We start from the raw sequence: 23,269 nt of genomic DNA on the forward strand, positions 1-23,269 counted from the left end.
AAATTTGGTTGAAATCGGTTCAGATTTAGATATATCTCCCATATATAGCTTTCGCCCGATTTACACTCATATGACCACAGAGGCCAATTTTTAACTCCGATTTAGTTGAAATTTTGCACAGGGAGTAGAATTAGCATTGTAGCTATGCGTGCCAAATTTGGTTGAAATCGGTTCAGATTTAGATATATCTCCCATATATATGTTTTTCTGATTTCGACCAACATTTTTCTTGTAAAATCGCCACTGCTTAGTCGAAAAGTTGTAAAAATGACTCTAATTTTCCTAAACTTCTAATACATATATATCGAGCCATAAATCATAAATAAACTTTTGCGAAGTTTCATTAAAATTGCTTCAGATTTAAATGTTTCCCATATTTTTTTACTAAAATTGTGTTCCACCCTAGTGCATTAGCCAACTTAAATTTTGAGTCTATAGATTTTGTAGAAGTCTATCAAATTCTGTCCAAATCGAGAGATATTTAAATGTATGTATTTGGGACAAACCTTTATATATAGTCCCCAACACATTTGACGGATGTGATATGGTATCGAAAATTTAGATCTACAAAGTGGTGCAGGGTATAATATAGTCGGCCCCGCCCGACTTTAGACTTTCCTTATTTGTTTTTTACTAACATTGTGTTCCACCCTAGTGCATTAGCCGACTTAAATTTTGACTCTATAGATTTTGTAGAAGTCTATCAAATTCTGTCCAGATCGAGTGATATTTAAATGTATGTATTTGGGACAAACGTTTGCACGGATGAAAAAGACTGTTTTTCATATGTTTGGCTATAAACATTATATGTTTGGAACACAAATTTTTAAACACAATATTTTTGAGTGCAAGCATATAATGTTCATAAACTAGCATAACATGTTTGGGACATATATGTTAATATGTTGGAACATATTATGTTTGGGACATAAAATGTTTGTAAATATAATATGCTTGGATGCAAACATATATTAATTTAGAAATAGCCTATAAACATATATGTGTTTAGTAGCTTGGAGCGCTATTTAACAGGGAGCGATATTGAATTAAGTTGGTGGTTGTTGCTTGTTATTACAAAATTAACATTTTATTTTTCCTTGGGCAATTGATCAGCTACTTCCTTGATCCTTACAAACTGTGTGGTCCGCTGTTCGAATCCCCGTCCGGCAAAAGGTAAAATTAAAATAAAAAAAAATCATACAATTGAATAATTTCTTCTACAATGTTTGTATTACAGAAAAAGATGCTAAGAACTAAAAAATCTCGTGGAAGTGAGAAAGATGTGGGGGAATATACAATTGGGCAGAAACAAAATTTTGAGCATTCAGGTCGAAAACCTATGTTGTTAGCACCTATATTACCTGTTTATTTTCATAATTCATTATGATTGTAAATATATAAATAAATAAATAAAATTTTGAGCACAATATTGTTTGGGAGAATTTTTTTGTAAGCATATAATATTTTTGGGTGCAAAATGCTTCCAAACATATTATATGTTCACATAATAACATATTGTTTTTTGGAAGACAACATTATTGAATTTGGATGCAAAAATACAAAATGTTTGGAACTTAGACTACCCAAACATATATTGTTTAGACCAATATGCTTTCAAACATATTATATATTGGAAGAGATCAAACATATAAATGTTTGGGCAATACCCAAAAATGTATATGCTTGAAGCAAAATATGTTTGGGAGTATATGTTACAGAAGCGATTTTTTGTGAGCGTGTGTATATAGCAACCAACACATTTGACGGATGTGATATGGTATCGAAAATTTAGATCTACAAAGTGGTGCAGGGTATAATATAGTCGGCTTTAGACTTTCCTTGCTTGTTTTTTTATGTAAATTTCTATTCCAATTCTTAACTAACTAAACTCTTTTGAATTATTCGTTGGATTTTATGCTACTGTAATGCTTTTGTGAGAAAAATAATATGGATTGTTTTGTATGTATATTTGTCTATAGATACATACACTTTTTAGTATGAATGTATGTATGTATGTATATATGGGTTTTATGTTGCCTTGCTTTGTTACATATTTAGCCACTTAACAATGACCATGAAATCGTGAGGAAGACCCACAAACTTGTTTCTTTATTGTCTCGTTAGACCATTATTAGACTTTGCCTTCTAATGTTTTTGTCATTGTCTATGTCTATGTCTATGCCTTGTTTTTTTTTTTTTTGTTTTATATACAAAGTCATTCCTTTGTTTTATATGTATGTTAAGTGCTGTGGGTATCTAAGAATATTATTCTGCAGTTTCTTGTTATTTTTTTTTTCTTTCTTCCCTAGGGGTATGTTAAAATATAGAAAATAAAAATGTAAAAAAGGCCACAAATTGGAATATTTTTTTAGCGTCTATTTGTAGAAACTATTACCTCTTGTATAAATTTTATATTTCTAAGGTGTTTATCTGAAAGATAACAACACATGTTTTCTATTCACTTACATTTGAAATGCATTTGCATTCGGCTATATTTATAGGAGAAAACCCACTACTCTCTCTCCCTCACTCTCTCTCTCTCTCTCTCAAGTGATGTTTCTCTTATGTTGTTCTTTGCCTACCTCAATTAAACAAACCCCACAACCTTGCCCTGTTGACTTTTTATTATTCTAACAATTTCGTTATTTGCATATAGCGCATGTCTTCTTCTTCTTCTTGTTCATTATTACTCAGTGAATGAATGAAGAGAGTGTGTGTATGTGTGAGAATTTGTGTGCTTGCGCTTAGAGAAGAGCATTGTTGTTTCAATCTCATTTCATTATCACGTTGTGTTTTATTATTCTTTATGACATATTTTTCACGCACATTCGAATTTAATTACTTTGGATAATAAAAATGGACTCATGTGTGTGTGTATATGTTTTTTTTTTTAATTAATTCACACAAAATTAAATTTTTCAATTAATAACAATTTGATAAACATGGATATGGGTAAAACAGATATGCTCTTAATGTCATACATATACAATCATATATATGGTCGGCCATACTTTTGCAGGTTTAAACGTACACCAAGTCATACTATATGTTATGGAGAATCACTTAACTTGAAATTGAGCCATCATACTACAGCCATATTACAGTATATACAGTGTTGCATACGTGGGCAAATTTATAGCACGATGAAATTAAATAAAATCGCAGCAGAAAAGCGTCTCCAAAAAACTGCCTTTGAAGTTGTGCCTTTAGAACAACTTTCAAAGTTTTTTACTGGGATATAATGAAAGTAAAACAAGTATATACAGCAGTAAGTTCGGCCGGGCCGAATCTTAAATACCCACCACCATGAATCGTGAATATAATAGTTTCCTTTGAAAATTCATCGTCGTAGCGGGCTACTTGATAATATATAGAATTTCAGCGGGTTTTATGACAAATATTCTCCCAAGCAGAACAGTTCATCCAGTACGCATTTAAATTTTTTTGGTTTGAGTTTTAGAGGAATCATAATCATCTCGTGTAAATGTGCAAGCAAATGATTAAATAACGCATTGATCTAAAATCTGTAAATTTTTGCCCCCACTATTTAAGTGATTACGAGAAGTAAAATCTGGAAATTTTACATTCCGTTTCAAACAATTTTCATGATCAGTGCGCCTTCTATATAGGTCTACACACAAAACAAAAATTCTGATTCAATCACGAAATTAATTGATCCAATTAATTTTTTAATTGAAATATCTTCAATCACAGAAATGATAGTATCAATTAAAAAATTAATTGATACTATTAATTTTTGTGATTGATTTTTGTTTCAATTAAAAAATTTGTTGATTCTATTAAATGTTTAATTAAATATTTTTTTAAAATTTTAATTGGAAACTTTTTCGTGATTTTTTTTCTGTGCGGTTCTATAATCTAGACCCCACATCGGAGGGTCGGTTTTTAAGAGGGCTATATCAAAATCTGTATCGATACACAATAGATTCAGCACACCTATTTATAGTCCTAAAGAACCTCCCGGTTTTCAATTTCAGGCCCAATTTGCCTGAAATTGAAAACCGGTAAAAACTACGGTTTCTAGAGATCGGTCTATATGGGGGCTATATCGAAACATGGACCGATGCACACCACTTTCGGCACACGTATTTATGGTCTAAAATACCACTAGATTTCCAATTTCAGGCAATTTTAATAAAAACTACGGTTTCTAGAAGCCCCAAAAGTGAAATCGGGAGATCGGTCTATATGGGGGCTATACCAAAACATGGACCGATACACGCCACTTTCGGCACACGTATTTATGGTTCCAAAATACCTCTAGATTTCCAATTTCAGGCAATTTGGATAAAAACTACGGATTCTAGAAGCCCCAGAAATAAAATCGGGAGATCTGTCTATATGGGAGCTATACCACAACATGGACCAATAATCATAATTTTCGGCACACCTCTTTATGGTCCCAAAATACCTCTAGATTTTCAATTTCGGGCAAATTGGATAAAATCGACGGTTTCTAGAAGCCCAAGTAGTAAAATCGGGAGATCGATCTATATGGTAGCTATAGCAAAACATGGACCGATACCCTCCATTTTCGGCACCCGTAAGGACCACAAAGGTCCTTAAATACCTCTAGACTTCCAATTTCTGGCAAATTTGATTAAAACTACGAATTTAAGAAGCGCAAGACCCCAAATCGTGAGGTCAGTTTATATGAGGACTATATCAAAACCTGGACCGATATAGCCCATCTTCGAATTTGACCTGCCTTCAGACAAAAGACGAGTTTGTGAAAAATTTCAGCACGATAAATTCATTATTGATTACAACAGACAGATAGACAGACGGACATGGTTATATCGTCTTAGAATTTCTCCCTGATCAAGAATATATATACATTATATAGTCGGAAATCGATATTTCGATGTGTTACAAACGGAATGACGAACTTATTATACTTCCATCACCATTCTATAGTGGTGTGTATAAAAATGCACCAGATCTAAGGAATTTTCTTTTACGTAATGATATCAATTTTAGATTCAAATCGCCTAAGTCTAAGCCTTTAATGAAAAGCTTATCAACTTTTGGTAAAGTATATATATTTTTTTATTAAAGAAATTGGTCTTCAATGCTACAAGAAAATAATATTTGAATTTTAATGATGTGAAATATTTTTGCTTACGACAATATTTGTTTTCAGGGTAAATGTGAAAAAAAACATTAAACTCAAATCAATTAAATTAATGAAATGAAATGGAGAATGAATGGGAGAAGAAAAAGAAAAGAAGATGAAATAAAATCAATTTCAATTCAATAAAAACAATACCTTGAAGACAGATGTTCGTCCTTGGGATGTTCATGGGAAATATGCTTCATTATTTACTAACTTATTGTTGTGTGAGAGCAACACATGCTACTCTGTCACCCTTTGGAGTTAATATAATTTACTTTATTACAACTTAGATTAAATGAAAAGATATATAATTATAGACCATTACCACATAAAGTTCTTACACTCAAAAAAACAGTGAACCGCAAAGAAGATTTCGGTTAGTTTTAGAAATTTTATATTTTTCGACAAATTCAGGACAGTATGTCCTATGCATGTTTTTTCGTTAGCTAAGGAAAACATCGTATTTCGAAAGAAAAATTGGAGTTAAAATTTGTATATCTTTAACGCAATACGAAATTATAACTAAAATTAAATTGGGTAAAAAGTGGTTGTTTTTTAAAAAAATACAGTGCACAATAAACTAAGTTTTTATTTACAAATCAACAATTTGATTTAAGTAGAGAATAGAGATATTTTTAAACTACACAGTATTTTTTACCAACATTACATTCAAATCTGGTAAATATTAACTTCAATTTTGTAGTTTTTTTTTTTTTAATTATTGGTCAAAATAACGTTATGATGTTTTAAATGCAATAAACTTGATCTCATAGAAGAAGATCAAAATTTTAAAACGTAAGAATTTTTTCTGGTAGTATCTTCAAAAGATACACTCCGCATTTATGGGTTAAAACATTTTTCTAGTTTACTACACGGTTGCCACTCGAGCCAAAAATAATCTTTCAAAACTTGAGGAAAATTTTCCCAACAAGCTACCAAACAAAAAACATCCTATTTTGCAAAATTTTATTTCTATAGAAAATTTTGCTTAAATTTCATTTCTATAGGAAAATTTTATTTCTTATAAAAAATTTTGTCAAAAATATATAAAATTTATAGAAAACTTTATAGAAAATTTTGCCAAAAATTTATTTCTATAGAGAATATCAAAATTTTATTTCTGTAACAAAATTTGTCAAAAATTTTATTTCTATAGAAAATTTTGTCAAAATTGTATTTCTTATAGAACATTTTGTCAAAATTTAATTTCTTATAGAAAATTTTGTCAAAATTTCATTTCTTATAGAAAATATGGTCAAAATTTCATTTCTATTGAAAATTTTGTAAAAATTTCGTCAAAATTTTATTTCTATAGAAAATTTTGTCAACATTTTATTTCTATAGAAAATTTTGTCAACATTTTATTCCTATAGAAATTTTTATTTCTATAGAAAATTTTTTCAAAATTTTTTTGCATCAAAAATGTATACCAAATTTTGTCAACAATTTTTTTCTAAAGAAAATTTTGTAAACTTTTTATTTCTATAGAAATTTTTGTCAAAATTTTATTTCTATAAAAATTTTGTAAACATTTTATTTCTTATAGAAAATTTTGTAAAATTTTTTTCTATACAAAATTTTGTCAAAATGTAATTTCTCTAGAAAATTTTATTACTATAGAAAATTTTGTCCAAATTTTATTCCTATAGAAGATTTTGTCAAAATTTTATTCCTATAAAAAATTCCTATAGAAAATTTTGTCAAAATTTTATTTCTATAGAAAATGTTGTAAAAATTTTATTTCTATAGAAAATGTTGTCAAAATTTTATTTCTTATAGAAAATTTTGTCAAAATTTAATTTCTTATAAAATATTGCCAAATTTTATTTATTATAGAAAATTTTGCCAAAATGTTATTTCTATAGAAATTTTTATTTCTATAGAAAATTTTATTTCGTCAAAAATGTATTTGTGAAAATTTTATTTCTTTCAGAAAATTTTGTCAAAATTTTATTTCTATAGAAAATTTGGTCAACATTTTTTTTTCGATAGAAAATTTTGTCAAAATTTTATTTCTATAGAAAATTTTGTCAAAATTTTATTTCTATAGAAAATATAGCATCCCCTGAACTAAAATAAAATAATAGTGACTTCAGTGTCCCCCTTTGTTTTTTTGAGTGTATCCATGATACGTGTAAGGCCCAATGTTATTTCTGTAGAACATTTTGTCATAATTTTATTTCTATAGAAAATTTTCTCAAAATTTTATTTCTATAGAAAATTTTGTCAAAATTTTATTTCCATAGAAAATTTTGTCAAAGTGGAGTAAACTACAATTATATCCATGAAGCGAAAAAAATATCCCCTGAATTAAAATAAAATTGAATTGACTATAGTGTCCCCCTTTGTTGTTTTTGAGTGTATGTGGTTCATAAAGCGTAATGAACTCCATGACACGTGTAAGGACCAATGTTGATCCTCCGTTCAAATGTTTCTGATAATTATACTTTGGGACTGGCCGAACAATGGCCTTCTTTGGGCTGACATAATGATGGACATTGATTAAATAAAGAACAAACAAAGAACTCACTTTTTCAGGACCTCCAGGATAAATAATAATAATAATTCTTGGTAAATACTACAAGGCATGGCTATTCATATCAATAATCAAAAGAAAAGAGAGAAAAAAGGTGAACATTCATTTCCAGTCAACCATCAGTAATCATCAGCAAGGAATTGGAAAAAGAAATTACGCTTCAAAAATATTTTCGTTTTCCCACAGTAGGGGAGAGGGGTTGGCCATATGGCAAGATACATTGTTAAGGGGTGAAGTGCTTACGCAGTGGTATTAAACAAAAACCAACCCTCCTTGAATGGAAATAATAGTACGTAATAAAAGAACTCCATAAAATACTACACCATACAAAGAAAAAAATATATGCTTTTATTACGAAAATGTTTCAATTATATTTTTTTATTTAATACATGGTTTATTTAATTAAAACATTATTTGGGATAATTAATGTTTTATAAAATAACGTAAAAGTTTTAATCATTTCATTTTTTTACTTTTGCGATTGGGCAACCCTAGTCTTGCAATCTGCTAATCTGCTAGTGCCATATAGAGCTCACGATTTTGAGTGTGAAATCTATGGTCTCAAGGCAATATTTTTTTCAGTGTAACAATCGCATTAATGTGGAAGGTGTAGCCTGTTGACAACAACAAAATTCTTAATATTTAGGCACACAAATTAATACTCCGAAGAAGTGGAATAACCTTTCCTTTTCAGCATCTGCTATTGGCATATAATTCTTGCCAAAGACCTTTTACCAAGTGCGCATTTATTTGTCCAAGAGAATAAGAGTATGTATGGATTTGTTCATTCCTCTGTCCTAAATTCGAAATTATGTACATATGCGGCCATATGTACTCGAATATGTGAATATGTGATTCCGGCAAGTAAAACGTTTGCAAATTAAGTTTTTCTAGGAAATAAACTTAATGGAAAATTCTTGATGAACATAACAGTTGGGTATGGTATGGAAAAGGTTTTGGGGTTAGGGTCTTATGGGGTCTTAGCATTGCATAAGAATAATTTCACATTTAATTTTTTCTGTGGAAATGAATGTGGAAATTGTATTGCATTTTGTAATGCTAACAAAATGGAAACATTACTAGTTGGTATATTTGTATACATTGTGGCTTGGATTCTCCAAGCAGGAACGGAAGTAACATCACGTATTTGAAGGTAATTCGGTTAACAAGGGAATTAATTCGTAAACATGAAAATAGGAATTCGGTTTATTTTATTCATTTTTGGTATAATGCTGCTCTATCAGTGCTAAGAATAACAATACAACGATTTGTTAGCTTAGATTACTTTTTTTAGGGAATTTTTGGAAAAAAATTCATTTTATAGGAAATTTTGTCAAAATTTCATTTCAGTAGGAAATTTGGTCCAAATTTCATTTCTAAAGGAAATTTTATCATAATTTAATTTCAATAGGAAGTTTTCTGAAAATTTCATTTCTATAGGAAATTTTGTCCAAATTTCTTTCCTAAAGGAAATTTTTATCAAAATTTCACTTCTAAAGGAAATTTGGTCCAAATTTCAGTTCTGTAGGAATTTTTCTGAAAATTTCACTTCTTTAGGAAATTTTCGCAAAATTTAATTTCTATTCTGACATTTACATATCTATAGAAAATTTTCTGAAAATTTCAATAGAAAATTTTATTAAAATTTGATTTCTTTAGGAAATTTACTGAAAATGTAATTTATTTAGGATATTTTCGCAAAATTTCATTTCTTTGGGAAATTGTCTCATTTCTATTGGAATATTTTCTCGAAATTTCATTTTTATAGGAAATTTTGTCCAAATTTCATTTCAATAGGAAATTTTATTAAAATTTGATTTCTTTAGGATATTTACTGAAACTGTAATTTCTTTAGGAAATTTTCGCAAAATTTCATTTCTTCGGGAAATTGTCTCAAAACTTCATTTTTATAGAAATATTTTCTCGAAATTTCATTTTTATAGGAAATTTTGTCCAAATTTCATTTCTATTGGAAATTTTGTCGAAACTTCATTTCTACAGGAAATTTTGTCAAAATTTCATTTCTATACGAAATTTTGGCAAAATTTAATTTCTGTAGGAAATTTTGTCCATATTTAATTTCTATAAGAAATTCTGTCAACATTTTATTTCTATACAAAATTTTGTCTTAATTTCATTTCTATAGAAAATTTTCTGAAAATTTCACTTCTATAGGAAATTTTGTCCAAATTTCATTTCTATGTGAAATATTGTCCAAATTTCATTTCTATAGGAAATTTGGTCTTAATTTCATTTCTAAAGGAAATTTTGTCAAAATTTCATATCTATAGAAAATTTCGTTAAAATTGCATTTCTATAGGAAATGTAAAAATTTAATGTCTAAAGGAAATTTTCTCAAAGTTTCATTTCTATAGAAAATTTTCTCAAAATTTCATTTCTATAGGCTATTTTGTCCAAATTTCATTTCTACAGGAAATTTTGTCAAAATTTAATTTTTATAGAAAATTTTGTCCAAATTTAATTTCGTTATTGTTGTTTTTTTGATCTCAGCTTAAAGCCATGCATTGACTAAACTACAAGTGTAGCTTAACCAACAGAGGAATTTGCTTGTCAAATTTATTTGGGCAAAGCCCTATAGACTGCAAGATGGTTGGATGTACAGCTGTTTCGGAATTACCACATTCCTCATCAGCATCCTCTACTTGCAGCAAAACTATCAACCAATTATCAATTAATTTCTATAGAAAATTTTCTCAAATTTTCTTTCTATAGGGTATTTTGTCCAAATTTCATTTCTATAGGAAATTTTCTCAACATTTCATTTCTATAGGGAATTTTGTCAAAATTTCACTTCTATTGGAAATGTTGTCTAAATTTAATTTCTATATTTCGTTAAAATTTTTTTTAGTTAAAATTTGATTTCTAAAGGAAATTTTGTCCAAATTTCATTTCCATAGAAATTTTGTCAACATTTCATTTCTATAGGAAAATTTGGTAAAATTTCATTTTTATAGGAAATTCTGTCAATATTTTATTTCTATAGAAAATTTTGTCTTAATTTCATTTCTATAGAAAATTTTCTGAAAATTTCACTTCTATATGAAATTTTGTCCAAATTTCATTTCTATATGAAATTTTGTCCATATTTCATTTCTATAGGAAATTTTATCTTAATTTCATTTCTATAGGAAATTTTGTCAAAATTTTATTTGTTGTCGTTTTTTTATTTCAGCTTAAAACCATACATTGACTAAACTACAAGAGTAGCTTAACCAACAGAGGAAAAGAATGTTTGTCAAATTTATTTGGGCAAAGCCCTATAGACTGCAAGATGGTTGGATGGACGCACGTTTCGGAATTACCACATTCCTCATCAGCATCCTCTACTTGCAGCAAAACTATCAACCAATTATCAGAATAAATTCAGGCAGTTTATTAAACCCAACAAAAACCACACTTGAACCCTCCGAAAAAAGGTTTTACATTGATAGCCGGCTTATGCCAAATAAATTCGAAACAAACATATCTCTTTTCCTATGCCACTGTCAAATCATCGATTTGAATTCACATGGCTGGGTTTATTTTGAGCGTGCCTCCTCTTCTTTTTCCATTTGTTTTGTTTTGTTATTGTTGGTTTTGTTCTTTAAGCATTGTTGATTGATTTGACAGTGGCATAGGAAAAGAGATATGTTTGTTTCGAATTTATTTGGCATAAGCCGGCTATCAATGTAAAACCTTTTTTCGGAGGGTTCAAGTGTGGTTTTTGTTGGGTTTAATAAACTGCCTGAATTTATTCTGATAATTGGTTGATAGTTTTGCTGCAAGTAGAGGATGCTGATGAGGAATGTGGTAATTCCGAAACGTGCGTCCATCCAACCATCTTGCAGTCTATAGGGCTTTGCCCAAATAAATTTGACAAACATTCTTTTCCTCTGTTGGTTAAGCTACTCTTGTAGTTTAGTCAATGTATGGTTTTAAGCTGAAATAAAAAAACGACAACAATGCTTAAAGAACAAAACCAACAATAACAAAACAAAACAAATGGAAAAAGAAGAGGAGGCACGCTCAAAATAAACCCAGCCATGTGAATTCAAATCGATGATTTGACAGTGGCATAGGAAAAGAGATATGTTTGTTTCGAATTTATTTGGCATAAGCCGGCTATCAATGTAAAACCTTTTTTCGGAGGGTTCAAGTGTGGTTTTTGTTGGGTTTAATAAACTGCCTGAATTTATTCTGATAATTGGTTGATAGTTTTGCTGCAAGTAGAGGATGCTGATGAGGAATGTGGTAATTCCGAAACGTGCGTCCATCCAACCATCTTGCAGTCTATAGGGCTTTGCCCAAATAAATTTGACAAACATTCTTTTCCTCTGTTGGTTAAGCTACTCTTGTAGTTTAGTCAATGTATGGTTTTAAGCTGAAATAAAAAAACGACAACAATGCTTAAAGAACAAAACCAACAATAACAAAACAAAACAAATGGAAAATTTTATTTCTATAGAAAATTTCGTTAAAATTTTATTTCCAGAGGAAATGTCAAAATTTCATGTATATTTGAAATTTTTTAAAAGTTTCATTTCTATAGAAAATTTTCTCAAAATTTCATTTCTGTAGGCTATTTTGTCCAAATTTCATTTCGACAGGAAATTTTGTCAAAATTTAATTTTTATAGGAAATTTTGTCCAAATTTAATTTCTATAGGAAATTTTCTCCAAATTTCATTTCAATAGGAAATTTTCTCAACATTTCATTTCTATAGAAAATTTTGTCTAAATTTAATTTTTATATTTCGTTAAAAATTTTTTCGTTAAAATTTGATTTCTATAGGAAATTTTGTCCAAATTTCATTTCCATAGTAATTTTGTCAACATTTCATTTCTATAGGAAATTTTGGCAAAATTTCATTTTTATTGGAAATTCATTTCTATAGAAAATTTTGTCTCAATTTCATTTCTATAGAAAATTTTTTGAAATTTTCATTTCTATAGGAAATTTTGTCCAAATTTCATTTCTGTAGGAAATTTAGTCTTAGTTTCATTTCTATAGGAAATTTTGTCAAAATTTCATTCTATATCAAATGTTTGTCCAAATTTCATTTCTAAAGGAAATTTTATCAAAATTTATTTTCTATAGGAGATTTTGTCAATATTTTATTTATATAGAAAATTTCGCTAAAAATTTATTTCTATAGGAAATGTTGTCAAAATTTCATATCTATAGGAAATTTTCTCAAAATTTCATTTCTATAGAAAATTTTCTCAAAATTTCATTTCTATAGACAACTTTCTCAAAATTTCGTTTCTATAAGATATTTTATCCAAATTTCATTTCTATGGCAAATTTTGTCGACATTTCATTTCTATAGGAAATTTTATCCAAATTTAATTTCTACAGGAAATTTTGTCGACATTTCATTTCCATAGGAAATTTTGTCAATATTTAATTCTATATCAAATTTTTGTCCAAATTTCATTTCCATAGGAAATTTTGTCAAAATTTCATTTCTATAGGAGTTTTTGTCGACATTTTATTTCTATAGGAAATTTCGTTAAATTTTATTTCTATAGGAAATGTTGTCAACATTTCATATCTATAGCATATTTTATCAAAATTTCATATTTATAGGAAATTTTCTTAAAATTTCATTTCTATAAAAAATTTTCTCAAAATTTCATTTCTATAGGAAATTTTGTCAAAATTTCACTTCTATTGGAAATGTTGTCTAAATTTAATTTCTATATTTCGTTAAAAAATTTTTTCGTTAAAATTTGATTTCTATAGGAAATTTCGCCCAAATTTCATTTCCATAGTAATTTTGTCAACATTTCATTTCTATAGGAAATTTTGGCAAAATTTCATTTTTATAGGAAATTCTGTAAAAATTTTATTTCTATAGAAAATTTTGTCTTAATTTTATTCCTATAGAAAATTTTCTGAAAATTTCACTTCTATAGAAAATTTTCTGAAAATTTCATTTCTATATGAAATTTTGTCCAAATTTCATTTCTGTAGGAAATTTGGCAATATTTCATTCTATATAAAATTTTTGTCCAAATTTCATTTCCATAGGAAATTTTGTCAAAATTTCATTTCTATAGGAGATTTTGTCGAAATTTTATTTCTATAGGAAATTTCGTTAAAATTTTATTTCTATAGGAAATGTTGTCAAAATTTCATATCTATACACTGTTAGAAAAATATGTTTTTCATATGTTCCGATATAAACAAAATGTGTTTCGGGTACAATTTTTAAACACAATATATTTAAGTGCAAACATGTAATGTTCCTAAACTAACACTAAATGTTTGGGACACATATGTTAATATGTTAGAATATATTATGTTTGGGGCATGAATGTTTTATAAAAATAATATGTGTGAATGTAAACATATATAAATTTACAAATTTCGAGTAAACATATATATGTTGTGATATTTTATTCAGAGAGCGACAGAGAGAGAAAGAAATAGAGATGTAAACCGGGAGGGTTGACGAAAGATATCAACATAACACAGCGAGAGAATGAAAAGAGAGCAATTTCTGTGAAACCGCTTGTATGTTGTTTCGGAAAAATGTTTTATAAGGCCAAAAATTTGATATGCTTAAGTCTAAATATTATTTAATTTGAATATTAGAATGAGTATTCGGAGTAAAGAGAATAGACATTCGGAACCAAGAGAATGGACATTTGAAAAAGAAACAGCGTGTGTTTTCGTCTTGAGAGCAGCATTTTATGTATGTGTGGACATGCGTTTTGTTTATCATTTTGGCATTATGGGCACAATTTTTTTTTCTTGGTTCGTTAAAAGAAATCGGAACGTATGCTAATAATATAATGTTAAATAATGTTATGTTTGCATGGGCTGGTGGGCGCTGCAAACTATCCCAGCAAAAAAATTTGGAAGTTCTTCTTAAGGCACAACTTTAAAAGCACTTCTAAAAATGTCCTCCCAAAGATGTTCTTTATTTTAACTGCACAGGAAGTTCATTTGAGTCACTTTTTTATAACTCGATTTTTTCATATTTTTAATGGGAAATTTAAAATTTTATTGTTTCAAATGGGTTAGAAACAGATTAAAAATTAATAAAATAGTGCATATTATTTAAATTTTGTCGAAAAAAATGCTAAATCATTTCTAGAAATATTGCGAATTTTTAAAAATATTTGATGTCAAACGTTCTAGAAAAGCGTTATAATGCGTTAAAAATCATACAAAAATTGTAAAAATTATTTATTTGTCAAAATATCACAAAATTTCTTTATTCACATCCAAATCACTGGATGCGCATCACACCTTAAGAAGTGATGCAAATTCAGTGCAACGGCAGTTGAAATGGAGGACTTCCATCCTATGACAAGCCCATGTTAAAATCATCGCTTCTGCGCCAATTTTGCACCACTTCCAAATCCAAAAAGAAAATTTTCACTACTTTTCTGGCGACTCTTTTTTTGATGGGATGCTATATAAATGTAACTTATAACGATAATTGTCTATTGGTGACTATAACAGCTACGTAGCCCAGTGGTAGTGTGTTGGCTTACAAATTGCATGGTTCCCGGTTCGATTCTCCGTCCAGGCGAAAGGTAAAATTTAAAAAAAATTATAAAATTGAATAATTTCTTCAACATTATTTATATTACAGAAAAAGGTGCCAAGAACTAAAAATTTCGTGGAAGTGAAAATTAGGTGAGGGAATGAGCACAATCTTCTTGGGGAGAAAATTCTTCCAAGCATATAATATTTTTGGGCTCAAAATGCTTCCAAACATATAATATGTTCACATAAAACAAACATAATAATGTTTCGGCAATATCCAATAATATATGTGCTTCCTGCAAAATATGTTTGGAACATATGTTAGAAAAGCGATTTTTTTGAGGGTGTAGGATATTTTATCAAAATTTCATATTTATAGGAAATTTTCTTAAAATTTCTTTTCTAAAGAAAAGTTTCTCAAAATTCCATTTCTATAGGATATTTTGTCCAAATTTCATTTCTATGGGAAATTTCGTCGACATTTCAATTCTATACGAAATTTTCTTCAAATTTATTTTCTACAGGAAATTTAGTCAACTTTTAATTTTTATAGGAATTTGTCTGAATGTTCTATAGAAAATTTTCTGACAATTACATTTCTATAGAAAATTTTCTGAAAATTACACTTCTCTAGGTAATTTTGTCGAAATTTCGTTTCAATAGGAAATTTTATCAAAATTTCATTTCTATAGGAAATTTACTGAAAATGTCATTTCTTTAGGAAATTTTCGCAAAATGTAATTTCTTTGGGAAATTGTCTCAAAACTTCATTTGTGTAGGAAAATTTCCCAAAGATTTCATTTTTTTAAGGAAATTTTGACAAATTTCATTTCTATTGGAAATTTTGTCAAAATTTAATTTCTATAGGAAATTCTGTCAAAATTTTATTTCTATAGAAAATTTTTTTCTTAATTTTATATCTATAGGAAATTTTGTCAAAATTTCATTCTATATAAAATTTTTGTCCAAATTTCATTTCTAAAGGAAATTTTATCAAAATTAAATTTTTATAGGAGATTTTGTCAAAATATCATTTCTACAGAAAATTTCGTTAAAATTTTATTTCTATAGGAAATGTCAAAATTTCATATCTATAGGAAATTTTCTCAAAATTTCCTTGCTATAGAAAATTTTCTCAAAATTTCATTTCTATAGGAAATTTTGTCGAAATTTCATATCTATAGGAAATTTTTTCAAAATTTCGTTTCTATAGAAAATTTTCTCAAAATTTCTTTTCTATAGGAAATTTTGTCGAAATTTCAATTCTACAGGAAATTTTGTCAAAATTTCATTTCTATAGGGTATTTTGTCCAAATTTCATTTCTGTTATAAATTTTCTCAACATTCCATTTCTATTGGAAATGTTGTCTAAATTTAATTTCGATATTTCGTTAAAAATTTTTTTCATTAAAATTTGATTTCTATAGGAAAATTTTTTCAAATATTCATTTTTATAGGAAATTTTGTCAATATTTCATTTCTATAGAAAATTTTCCCAAAATTTCATTTCTATAGGAATGAATGCAGTTTAGTTAAGAATTTCTAAATTGAATCTAATTTGTAAGTTTTTATGATATTGTTTGGTGATATTTTTTATGTATGTATCTTGCTCTTATTTATGACTGTCGTGTCTTAAATTAAAATTTTTTTGTCACTTCAATGTCATAACAGAGCCTTTATCTTTAAATGATAGCAATTTAAACAAAAACCAAATTCCTTACGATAACCAACTAATTCTCAGAATTAAAAGGTCAATGGATTCACAAAATCTCAATACAATCCATTTCAAAATCAAAAAAAAAAAAAAAACAATGGTGCGAAAAGAATGCTTATAGCAAAATGGTTGGCAATGAAAAAAAAAGGCCATCTCTAATGGCTCACATGGATGATTTCATTTGTTTCATTGTACAGGTGTTTTCTGACCATAACCTTTCACACCTAAAAACCTGTTGACCATGTTCATATGCACATAACTGTGCATATTTAAATCACACAATCAATTTGTATCTTGTTAGTAGCTATCCTATACAAGGATATACGTGGTGTGGGATATTCCATGTAGATAACCTTGTTTTTGGAGGTGAAATTGGTATAGAAAATTCAATGAAAATGTGTGAATCAGTGCCAAAATGGCTATGGCAAATGAGCATACAGCACATCTCTTCCAATAAAGCAAAACCAAAAAATTGTTATGAACTTTGAAAATGTTTGCTTTGAGACAAAGGATGTGAATGATAGTTTACAAGGATACACGCATAGAAGGAATATGATCACCTCAAACATGTTTCAAGAGCAAAATGTTATTTTTGTATGGTGACCATGTAACATGTTTGTCACTAAAATGTTATTTTCTCGTCAAATATAACCTGCTTGCCGAAATCACATACATGATTTCCGAGAAAATAACATGGTTGCGAAAACAATGTTACATGGTCACCACCCAAAAATAACATTTTGCTTTTAAAACATGTTTGAGGTGATCATATTCCTTCTCTGGGTGTAATTGATACAATTTTAAAAATAAAAAATTAATGGTGTATTAAACTTGTGCTCAAGTTCAACTGTAATTATAAATCATCTAAAGCTAAAATAATTATAAATAAATAAATGTTAATACAATAATTAATTGATTAACGTGTTTGAATAAGATCGGTATCTTCTTTCAAATTGCATACATTTAAATATCTTATGTGTCTCGTAAAATTTGCAAAATATCAGCCAAATCGGTTAAGATTTAGATATAGCTCCCATATATATCTTTCATCCGATATGCATTTATATGACCCCAGACCACGGCCACTCGAGCCAAAAAATCTACCAAATTTGAAAAACATTTTACCAAAAACTACCCAACAATTCTTTTTCTTGCAAAATTTTGTTTCTATAGAAAATTTTGGCAAAATTTTATTTCTATTGAAAATTTCGTCAACATTTTATTTCTGTAGAAAAAATTATCAATTTTTTTTTTTTGAAAATTTTGTCAAAATTTTATATCTATAGAAAATTTTGGCAAACATTTTGTTTCTATAGAAAATCTTGGTCAAAATTTTATTTCTATAGAAAATTTTGGCAAACATTTTATCCAATAGATAGTTTGGTTCAAAATTTTATTTCTATATAAAAATTGTTTTTTTATAGAAAATTTACTCAAAAATTTGGTCAACTTTATATATCCATAAAAAATTGAAAATCTACCAAAACATCAAGAATTCTACTAAACAGCCAAACAGTACCATTTTTGGTAGAATTCTGCCCAGACGCCAGAGCTGCATATGTCCTGGAAATTTTGCACAGTAGATTTGATAGCGTCGCCAAAGGTGTCAAATCTGGTTGAAATCGGTGCAGATATAGATATAGCCTCCATATATAGAAAATTTCGTCAACATTTTATTTCTATAGAAAATTTCGTCAAAATTTTATTTTTATAGAAAATTTCGTCAAAATTTTATTTTTATAGAAAATTTTGGCAAAATTTTATTTCTATAGAAAATTTTGGCAAAATTTTATTTCTATAGAAAATTTCATCAACATTTTGTTTCTGTAGAAAATTTTGGCAAACATTTTATTTCTATAGAAAATTTTGTGAACATTTTATTTCTATAGAACATTTTGGCAAACATTTTTTCCAATTGATAATTTTGTCTTTCTATAGAAAATTTTGTTGAAAATTCTATTTCTATAGAAAATTTTGGTATTTCTATAGACAATGTTGTCCAAAATTTGGTCAACTTTTTATATCTGTAAAAACTTGAAAATCTACCAAATCATCAACTGTGGCAACCGTACCCCAGACGCCAGAGCTGCATATGTCCTGGAAATTTTGCACAAGGAGTAGATTTGATAGCGTCGCCAATGGCGTCAAATGTAGTTGTAATCGGTGCAGATTTAGATATAGCCTCCATATATGGGATATTTCGTCAAAATTTCCTTTCTACAGAAAATTTCGTAAAAATTTTATTTCTATAGAAGATTTTGTCAACATTTTATATCTATAGAAAATTTTGTCAAAATTTTATTTCTATAGGAAATATTGGCAAACATTTTTTATAGATATTTTGTTAAAATTTTATTTTTACAGAAATTTTTCGCAAAATTTTATTTCTGTTAAAAAGTTTGGCAAAATTTTCTTTCTACAGAAAATTTCGTCAAAATTTTCTTCCTACAGAAAATTTCGTCAACATTTTATTTCTATAGAAGATTTTGTCAACATTTTATTTCTGGAAAATTTTGGCAAACATTTTTTTATAGATATTTTGTCAAAATTTTATTTTTACAGAATTTTTTCGCAAAATTTTATTTCTGTAGAATATTTTGGGAAAATTTTATTTCTATAGAAAATTTTTGCAAACATGTTTTCCATAGAAATTTTGGCAAAATTTGATTCCTATAGATAATTTTGTCTTTCTGCAAAAAAAAAACTTTCGATCAAAATTTTATTTCTATAGAACATTTTGTCAAATTTTATTTCTATAGGAAATTTGGTCAACATTTTATTTCTATAAATAAATGAAAATCTACAAAAACATCAAGAATTCTACTAATCAGCCAAACAGTAAAAAGTCTACCATTTTGGGTAGAATTATACCAACTGCGGCAAACGTGCCCCAGACGCCAGAGTTGCATGCACACAAAAAATTTTTTCTCTGATTCAATCACCAAATTAATTGATCCAATTAATTTTTTAATTGAAATGTCTTCAATCACGAAAATGATAGTATCAATCACAGTTTTAATTGGACATAGAAAAAATTATTGATTAAAAAATTAATTGATTTTTTCAGCAAAATTCAATTAATTATTTAATTGATTCAATTAAAAATTTAATTGATGTTGATTGCAAAACGCAATTAATTTATTAATTAAAAAAGGTAACTATTTTTAATTACTTAGTTAGATTGGCTTAGTAAAAAAGTAAAAAAAAAATCAGCACTTTTTTTAACTGAATTAGTCTTCCGAATTTGATTAAAAAGTTAATTGCATCAATTAATTTTTTGATTAAACATTATAAAAATTTCAATCATTGACTTAATTAACTTAATGTTTCTATCATGATTAACAAGTTAATTGTATCAATTAATTTATTAATTGCAAAAATTTTCAACTTCAATTAACTTTTTAATTGGAAATATTTTGGTGATATTTTTTTCTGTGTTTGTTATGTCCTCAAAAATTTGCAAAATGAGTTGATTTGATAGCGTCGCCAAAGGTGCCAAATTTGGTTGAAATCGGTGCAGATTTATATATATGGCCCCCACATATTTTGTCAAAATTTTATTTCTATAGAAAATTTTGTCAAAATTTTATTTCTATAGAAAATTTTGTCAAAATTTTATTTCTATAGAAAATTTTGGCAAACATATTTTTGTAGATATTTTGTAAAAATTTTATTTTTATAGAAATATTTGGCAAACATGTTTTCCATAAAAATTTTGCGAAAATTTTATTTCTATAGATAACTTTGTCGAAATTTTATTTCTATAGAAAATTTCGATCAAAATTTTTATTTCTAAAGGGATGTGGTCATGATTTTATATCTATAACTAATTGAAAATTTACCAAAACATCAAGAATTCTACTAATCAGCCAAACGGTAAAAAATCTTCCATTTTGGGTAGAATTCTACCAACTGTGGCAACCGTGCCACAGACGCCAGAGTAGATTTGATAGCGTCGCAAATGGTGTCAAATGTAGTTGAAATCGATGAAGATTTAGATATAGCCTCCACATATAGAAAATTTCGTCAAAATTTTATTTATATAGAAAATTTTGTCAATATTTTAATTCTGTATAAAATTTTGGCAAACATATTTTTATAGATATTTTGTCAAAATTTTACATATTTTTATAGAAAATTTTGGTTAAATTTTATTTCTTTAGAATATTTTGGCAAAATATTATTTCTATAGAAAATTTTGGCAATAATTTTTTTCTATTGAAATTTTGGCAAAATTTTATTTCTATATATAATTTTGTCTTTCTATAAAAAAATTTTGTCAAAATTTTATTTCTATAGAAAATTTCGGTCAAAATTTTATTTCTATAAAAAATGGAAAATCTAACAAAACATCAAGAATTCTACCAATCTGCCAAACAGTAGAAAGTCTACAAATTTTGGTAGAATTCTACCAACTGTGGAAAGCGTGCCCCAGATGCCAGAGTTGCATATGTTCTCAAAATTTTGCACAAGGAGTAAATTTAATAGCGTCACCAAGTGTGCCAAATTTGATCTATGATATACCCCGTATGGTTTTGTGAAAATTTGAAAACGTTTTAAAACACATTCATTCATTTTGCATTGTTTTGGTCAGTCGAAGACAGTGGCAAAAACCTTGATTGTATCATTTCATTTGCAATAATTACCATCATATAATCCTTTAATGGTCATTTCCACAATATTCAAAATAGTACATTGACCTGAAAGCGAATGCCAAATATAATTGTGAGTTTGGTATTCTGATTGGATTGGAATGAACAAGGTCAGTAAATAATTGGATTCGAATTTTCTACATATTTAAATTTTGTATACGCACCACGGTACAATAAAATGCCCAATATACAATGAATAATGCTAATGATGCCACATAAAGTATACGACACAGTAGACTTAGTAGATCTCTTCGACATATTTATTCTCTAAAGCAAATTATTAAATATAGCGTAAGGTATTCTCGTAGTTTTAATTGGGCATTAAAAAATACTTGATTAAAAGATTAATTGATTTAATTAGCAAATTTCAATTAATTCTTTAACTGATTCAATTAAAAAGTTAATTGATGTTGATTGCAAACCTCAATGAATGTTTTAATTGAAAACGTAACCATTTGCAATTACTATCTCAACTGACTTAGTGTTTTTAGATTGATTAAAAATTTGATTGTTTGAAATAAATTTTTAATTAAAAAAATTAAAAAAAAAAAATCTATAACTTTTTTAGCTGACTAACGGCCATTTTCATGTAGCTCCGTTAGGCTTTAACTGTCAATTAACAAAAAGAAAATTTCAAATGACTTCTCTCCGGTTAACTTTAACTGAAAAATTGTTGGCAGTTATGTTCCTAACTGGCATATGGAATATATAGGCAAGACGGCAGCTATGTCCATAATACGGTTTAAAAGTTCGTTAGCTAACGGAGCACTGACGGAGCATCATGAAAATGGGCGCAAATCTTCCAAGTTTAATTAAAAAGTTAATTGTTTCAATTACTTGTTTAATTAAAAATTTAGAAATGTTCAATCATTCACTTAATGTTTCTGTCTTAATTAAAAATATTTATTGTATCAATTTATTTATTAATTAATAAATTTTTCAACTTTTTAATTGGAAATATTTTGGTTTGGTTTTTTTTCTGCGTATGTAGTATCGAATTTGTCATTTTCAAATTTTATTTAAAATGCAAATAAATGCAAAAAAATCTAATTTGCTAAAAATTCATCCTACAATTTTCTCTGCTTGGGTTTTGTATAACCAAACGGGGGAAAAAAAAGCAAACAATTGTGAAAAGTTGATAAAGACATTCATGGTGCATTGTTTTGGTCAGTCGGAGGCAGTGGCAAAAACCTTAATTGAATCAATTCATTTGCAATAATCACCATGATATAATACGTTAATGTTTTTTGTTTCACAATATATGAATAGTACATTGACCTCAAAGCGAATTCCAAATATATTTTCGATTTTGGTATCCTGATTAGATGAATGAACAAGGTCAGTAAATAATGGTATACGAATTTTCTACATATTTAAATTTTGTATACGCACCAAGGTTCAAAAACTATCCAATATGCGAATGAATAATGCTAATGATGCTGCATGAAGTATACGACACAGGAGTCTAACTGGATTGCTTCACAAGCAGAGTATAAATAAAAAAAAAAAAAAATATGGAACAAAATATATATATTTTTGAAATAAAATGATTTTATTATAATTACATTAAATTAAATTAATTTAAATTTAATAAAATTAAAATGAGAGGGGCCTAAAAATTGTACTTTCAAGAAGTCTATTTCAACAAAATGCTTTTGCTCATAAAAATGGTTAAGTTTTGCGTTTTAGTATGTGAAATAGAAACAAGAATATCAACGATATGTTTA

The 23,269-nt window shown here is 27.6% G+C and overlaps 1 protein-coding gene across 1 annotated transcript in view; it reads left to right on the forward strand.

The window, feature by feature from the left end:
- The window catches only part of LOC142226362 (ATP-binding cassette sub-family G member 4-like), a 244,988-nt gene that overhangs the window by 177,029 nt on the left and 44,690 nt on the right, over positions 1–23,269 (forward strand). The gene's annotated exons all lie outside the window — the stretch shown is intronic.

Source organism: Haematobia irritans, chromosome 2, assembly GCF_050003625.1.
Source record: "Haematobia irritans isolate KBUSLIRL chromosome 2, ASM5000362v1, whole genome shotgun sequence".
Classification (NCBI taxonomy): domain Eukaryota; kingdom Metazoa; phylum Arthropoda; class Insecta; order Diptera; family Muscidae; genus Haematobia; species Haematobia irritans.